This window comes from Anopheles gambiae, chromosome X (assembly GCF_943734735.2).
Source record: "Anopheles gambiae chromosome X, idAnoGambNW_F1_1, whole genome shotgun sequence".
Lineage (NCBI taxonomy): Eukaryota > Metazoa > Arthropoda > Insecta > Diptera > Culicidae > Anopheles > Anopheles gambiae.
In genome coordinates, this window is record NC_064600.1 from 3,453,831 (window position 1) to 3,461,471 (window position 7,641).

Consider the following 7,641-nt stretch of genomic DNA (forward strand, 5'->3'; position numbering starts at 1 on the left):
TTGTTGCGTTTTGGGATTAATTTTCATTACTTTGCGCGGCCGGTTGCGGCGCCATTTGAATATTGAGAAATGGGGAAATTGGTTGTAACTGTAGAGTTGTTGTGAAACAAAAAATCCAATAACATTTTGCTTCTCGTAATTGCACTCCAAAAAAAAAACACATCAACGTTCTTTTCGTTCATTCAAAAGAATTTATTTGCCCAGCTCTAGTAACGCGCCGGAACGCGCCGGAGGAGCCCGATTACACGTGGCGTTTTGTTTGTTTGTTTGTTTGCGAGACACAGGAGTATCATATAGTTCCGCGCTCGCTGGCTTCCGGACAAAAACATATACATATTAAACCCATTAAACACGATACAAGCCGATTACAAAACATTTCTCGCTCACTCTCTCTTTCTCTCTCTTTATCATCCTCTTCGTGGTCTACAGGGTTTTCCAGGGATTCTTATAGTTGTAGGACACTTCCGGGACTCTATCCTATTGGAAGTGAACTTTATATGTTCGAAATTGGACTCTATGGCACCCTTTTTAGACAGGCTACTTGGAAATTCCTATTAGAGTTGTCCAACAAGAGTGCTATAGAGTCCACAGCTATGAGAACTCCTGGAAAGCCCGTGTATCGATTACCGCCAAAACTGCACTGTTTGTTTGTTTTCTCATTCAAGCATATCGCATTGCGTGTGTGTGTGTGTGTGTGTGTTGGTTGCTTTCGTTTCTACGCGTTCTCCCCATCTCTCTCTCTCTCTCTCTCTAGTATTTGTTTCGCTTTATGCTAATCTTTAATCGCTACTCACGCCTATCTCCTAAACACAGGTGTTTTGGGGTGGGGGCGGCTCTCACCGGTTGTGATTTATTTGATTATTTTGTTCTATATTTACGGGGGTTGCGCTTTTTTTTAGTGTTTCGTTTTTTCATGTCCACCTCATTACCCTTTTTGCATCGTTTTACACCTTTCTTCTTGCCTCTTGCAAAAATAAATAAAAATCGACCTAAAAACAAGCGTGTGTGTGTGTGTGTGTGTGTGTGTGTGTGTGTGTGTGTGTGTTTACACAACTAATTTGATGATCCGAACAGTGACAACTGAAAATGAAACCAACCGTTCCGATCGCACTATCTAAAACACTATCGTACGCGGCGAGGAGAAGGTGTTTACAGGGTTTCCCACGATTTATTGGTCAGTTCACATGATTTTTTGGTGCGTTCCCACGATTTTTTTTATTTTTGGTTCGTTCCCAAGATTTATTGATATTTTCCGATTGGATATCAATACAATTGGACCAACAAATTCTGGAGAACGGCCAAAAAATCGTGGGAACGCACCAAAAAAACATGGGAACCCACCAACAATTGATGGGAACCAACCAATAAATCGTGGGAAACCCTGTATAAGATATTTTTTCTTCTAACAGCTTTCGTATTCTCTTCCGAAAAAAAAAGCACGTCCCGGTAAGATTTTGCGCTTTCCATTGCATGCTTTCATTGTGTTGCTTTTCCGGCACAACAGGGACAACAGCAACCTGCACAGCGAGTCTATAATTCATATCGTATATAATATCGTTCTAGCAACGCATTAAAATACACATTAGATACACAGAAGAGCAAGCGAAAAGAAAAGAAGAAAAGAAGCGCAACATGAAATTTACAAATCGATTTAAGTAAAACTGGTGTAAAAGAAAAACAAACAGTACAAAAATTTACACATTTGCTGCCCGGTGCGAAACGCTGCTGCTAGACCTTGTCCTTAAATACAGCCGCAGGCCGTTTGTCCCGTAAACAAAAAAGAATTAAAAAAAAAAAACAACCATGGAACCATGATTGTCGCAGACTTGTGACTTTTCCCTCCAATTTTCCTCGACAATTTCTTTTGCTACGCGACAATCGCAACACTTCTAGTGTGTAGTCTGAAGATGCAACACAATCGCAACAGAGGGCCGGAATTTACCGACACGTAATCCAATTGCATCTGCGTACCTCTCCCGCTCTCTCTCTCCCGCTCTCCCGCTCTCTCTCTCTCTCTCATTCTCTCTCGCTTTTTTCATATACTTTCTAATATTCTATCCGAAACGCTACTGTTGCTTTACAAACTCATCACCAGTAAAAAAAAAAAGAAGAACGCTTTGCAAACGGAAAAAAAAACTCCGTCTTCCTTGCGCCCTCCTGTTGCCTTATTACTACAAGTATTTGATGCACTTTATCTCTCTGCTCTCTGTTCTCGTTGCTTCGCGCGGCTCTATAGTTTACACAATTCTCTCGAGTGTGCGTGTGCGCTTGCATTGTTTTGACTTTAAAATGTCTACGTTAACAAATAAATAATGTTTAGGCTAAGCGCGCGCGTGCCAGTGTTGAGATGGATTCGGGGAAATGAAAATGTTTCTAAAGCGTACGCACTTAATACGTATAACAACGAGAGGAAAAGAAGGAGAAGAAAACACAGTTGGAAGCAAATAGAGTAAAGTCACTACCAAAGCACACACACACGTGACAACACTGCATCGAATGCAGCACACTCTGCTCGGTGTTGTAATACTCGTGGCACAACCAAATTGGTGCAATGCGTGTGCGTGTGTGCGTGTGCGTTGGCCAGGGAAGAGGAGGCCTAGGTGGAAAAGCTGACAAGCGCGGTAAACAAGCGCGGGAGGAGGGTATTGGCTTATAAAAAAAAAAAAGCAAACATGGTCCTCTGTAGCGCGCGTTTTCGAGTTTTGTCTGACACACTGTTCTATTTGTTGTGTAAATTTATTCCTAGTGTAATGATTAGAATTAATTTGAATTAATTCAAATCAACCGATGAACTCAAACTGAGCACAGTCCGAAGGCAGAAGAATAAAGGCAGAAGAAATAAACCGACACAGAAGAAGACTGAAGATGTTGCCGGTACGACGATCCGTAAACGAATGACGTTTATTGTTCATTGCCGCGCGCACGATGATCATGACAGCGGTCATGATCAAGTTTGACACACGAAGCACAGTGGCCGCATCGTGGTCATATGTCTAAGATATTACAGCTCGGCTATCCTGACCTAGGATTGACCTCAATTCTATTCTAATTAAAGCAATACGATGCTGTCTAGTAATACATCATGTTATATGTTATTAGACCATTTCCTAAGTTTGTCTACCTCTAAAACTCCGTCATAAGGCATCTGCGTGATCTGAAATCCATCAACATCTCTAATTACATAACGGTCGTGGGGAAGTACTTTATGAACTATATAAGGGCCGCGGAACTTGCAGACGAGTTTCTTATTTGCATTAGTGGAATCTGTGTATTTGATAGCTACCAGATCTCCTTCAGAGAAACTAGGGGCTGGCTTGGTTCTATTGGCTACGTATTGTTCGTTTCGATATTGTGAATATTCAATGTTAGATAACGCTTCCGAACGAAGAAGGTTTAAGTCACGGTTTGTTGTAACATGCTTATCATTAAGGAATTCATGTAATTCGTCTAAGATCTGGCCTCGTTGCTCAATGCCGAAAAGAAGAATCGAAGGAAGAAAGTTTGTGGAACTATGGACAGTATTGTTGAGGGCATGTTCAGCGGATCTCAAATGCGAACTCCAATCAGAATGGTCAGAAGAATTGCATAATTTGCTTAAAATGGGGCGAAGTACACGATTAACACGTTCCACCTGCCCGTTCGCTTGGGGGGAACCCGTTGCATTAAGAACATGAGTGATATCATTAGAATCAACAAACTCTTTGAATGCGGTTGAAGTAAAGCATGTTGCACGGTCACTTATAATTCGCTTCGGTCTGCTATAATATGACATATATTGAGTGAGAGCTTCACATACTTCATTAGCATTAGTTGTAGCGGTAGCGTATAGTTTTGTAAATTTGGTGAAGGCATCTATGACAACCAATATATATTTCTTGCGAGATGTAATGTTGGGTAGGGGTCCTAAATGATCAATATGCAACGTGTCGAATGGTACGGGTGTCTTTGGAATACTGTACATATTTCGGTTGTTAGTTCTTGGAGGTGCTGAATAGACGATGCATTTTAAACAATTTTTAATGAAGTTCTCAACTCTTGGTTTCATATGAGGGAACCAATAGTGTTGGCTAATGGTTTGGCAAGTTTTGCTGATGGCAAGATGACCAATCTTTTCGTGATTGTGTCGGATAATATTGTCTACCATTTCTCGTGGCACATATAATTGAAGATGATTTGTGGAAGACTGACGATATACCAAACCATCTTGGAGGATAAATCCTTGAACAGAACCAGCTTCAAGTTTTTGTCGTAGGGTATTTATTAAGGGGTCTTGGGATTGAGCAATCTGAAGTTGAAAATCAAGATCTAAGTCGCTGATTGCTCCAACGGCTTCAGTTCGGCTTAGAGCGTCTACATGAGCCATAGAAGTTCCAGATCGGTAATGAATTGTGTAATCATAGTTTTCTAAAAACAAAGACCATCTTGCTATTTTAGCCGATGCATTCCTGTTTTTTAAGGTTTCGACCAATGAATTGCAGTCAGTAAAGATTTTTAAAGGCAACCCATGTACGTATACATGGAATCTTTTAAGTGCATAGATAACGGAAAGCGTCTCTAGCTCGTAGCTATGCAACTTTGCCTCTTCTTTTGATGTTGTCTTCGAGAAATAAGCTACAGGATGAAGTTTATTATCTTCTTGTTTCTGTAATAATACAGCACCGAAGCCGAACGAGCTGGCATCGCAATGAAGCTCAGTCTCCTTTTTGGGATCAAAAATAGCAAGGATAGGGGATTGAGTAAGTTTCTCTCGCAATGTTTCAAATGCTTCACAACAGCTTGTATCAAAGTTAAATAATTCATTTTTTTGAAGTAAGTTAGTGAGTGGTTTAGCAATGCAAGAAAACGAAGGGACAAAGCGTCGAAAATAAGAGAAGAGTCCTAAACATCTTCTGAGTTGTTTAACATTAATAGGCATCGGATAATTTCTAATGGCTTGAATGTGCCGATCACTAGGTCGAATACCGAAAGCATTTGCTTTGTATCCTAGATAGTCAAGTTCTTGATGCGCAAATTTACACTTGTCAACGCGAAGCTCAAGGCCACATTGTTTGATTCTCTCTAGAACTGCCTGAAGGGTTTTTAAGTGAGACTGAAAGTCCAAGGAGGCTATTATAATGTCGTCCAAGTAGACGACCACTTTTTCATCATCGATAAATTCACGAAGAATGGAGTTAATAAATCTCTGGAACTCAGAGGGGGCATTCTTAAGACCGAAGGGCATTTTGGTGTACTCGTACTGACCATCAGGGGTGACGAAAGAAGTGTAGGGAATGGAAGATTCTTCCATCCGTATCTGGTGGAAGCCACTTTTGAGATCTAGTAAACTGAAAAACTTTTTGTTGCTAAGATGCTCTAAACATGTTTCAATCAACGGTAGTGGGTAATTATCCCTCACAGTAATTTTGTTTAACGGTCGATAGTCCACGCACATTCGAACCTCTCCATTCTTCTTTCGCACGAGTACAAGAGCCGAAGCATAAGGAGAATTGCTAGGTCTTATAACCTTTTCTTTAAGTAAGTTTGAAACGATTTCCTTCACTTGATTACGTTCCCCGTATGATAATCTCCGAGGTTTTGTGAAAATAGGAGTTTGATTAGTTAGATTAATTTTCATACAGTGATTTGATAGTTCATTATTTTTAGAAGTATTATTTATATAAGAATTTTCAAAAATAGACAAAATGGTTGAAGTCTCTTCGAGGGATAGAGAAGGGCCAGTATCAAGTTTAAATTCAGATTCAAATGTATCAATAGCACAGATTTCACTAAAGGCATTATCTAATATACCAGATTTGCTAACGTTCCTTTTTTGTTCCTCTATAGTTTTTGTAGGGATAATGCAAGTTCGTTTAAGCGGGATGTGATCTTTGAAATACATAAGATGAACATTAAGTGCTGGAAGTAGATCCTTCCCTATGATTATTGGCCATGCCATAGATGTATGTGGCAGTATAACAAACATGTGATGGAGAATCGTCTCCCTGAATTGAATTCGGCAGTGTATTTGGCCACGAGTATAAAGATGCGAATTTCCTAAACCTTTGTAGTTGGAAGGAACTGGATCAGATAACAGGCATAAAGGTACGATCTTCTCATTAATAAAGCTTACTGGGCTACCTGTATCAAATAAGGAATATTCTTTGACTGTCATGATTATTTTCCCTGACTTAAGAAAAGAAGCACTCACCTCGTGCAATTCATTTAATGGCAGTGTTTCTGCATTATCGATATCAACGCGATTGGCCGCATCCGGATAAGCAGCAGCGCTGGTTTCAGCATTCGGACAGCTTTTATAGTTGTGTCCCAGCTGGAAGCAACGGAAACAAGCTCCTGGTGGGCGGCGTTGGCGTGTACAAGCACTCTGATGATGACCAAACTGAGAGCAATTGAAACAACGGACAGTTGTTGGTGTTGTTCCCCGATTAGTTGTAACCCGTTTGCGATCACTGGGAAAGGGCGTCTCGGATGATTTAGCAACATATCGTGGTCGAATCGCCTCGAACTTGTTCAAAAGTGGCTTCAAATCCTCCACTTTTTCGACCAGAAAACGCATTCCAGCGGTGTGGGACGGACTGCCAAGCCCTTCGAAGATGATGTTAATTAATTCAGGCTCAGGAACGGATGCGCGACTGGCGATTCGCTGCATATCTAATACGTAACGCAGGGCTGTCTCATGGGGCGAGAGACGACGGTTACGCAGCTGTCGGTAGACGCCTTCGGTCGTGGGTGTCACATAAAAGTTTGCAACCAGCTCGTCTTTTAATTGTTGCAGTGTTGAAGCACGAGAGGCTTTAGCGACCATAGCAGCAGATCCTTTCAGTAAACGGTACACATAGAAGAATTTATCAGAATCTTGGACGCGGCACAGAGAAAAGTGATGATCTAGCTCGTCAAGCCATTCAATGATGCACTTTGATGCATCGTCTCCAGTAAAAGGCTCAATAATTCCATCTAGCTTCAAATCGCTTGCCGAAAATTTTCCCGATTGATATTCAAGGGTTTGGACCCTTTGGCGAAGCTCTAAAAGTTCCAAGCGTCGTCGCATTTCGTTGAGTTCATTTTCGTTGTCGGCGTTAGCAGGAAGCGAAGAAGAATTCTCATTGTTAAGCGCGATGGGAGCACAAGCTACGGAAGCACTCAAAATGGTGGCAGAATCGGTATCGTTGTCGCCTTTCAAAATGGTGGATGCGCAATTTGCCGCGACGGTAGCTACGGCGGTGGTGGTGGTGGCGGCTATGGCGGTGCTCGACGGGGGGCATATCTCACCTCGTGAGGTTGTTGCGACTGCTTCCGCTGATGTTAGTTGTAGAACGTTTTCAGAAAACATATTCCGAATTTGTGGAATAGAAGCCGTAACGGGGACTTCTATGCCCTTACTTTCAAGAGCACACAACATCTCATCTTTTGTAGGCATCGCGATGGCGGATCGTGGCGTCACCTCGCACACACATACACACGCACACACTTTTCGCTATACTTTTTATCGTGAGGGTGCAAACAGCAAAACAGGTGTAGTCGATAGGACGTATCCCACTTCTGAGATGTAATGATTAGAATTAATTTGAATTAATTCAAATCAACCGATGAACTCAAACTGAGCACAGTCCGAAGGCAGAAGAATAAAGGCAGAAGAAATAAACC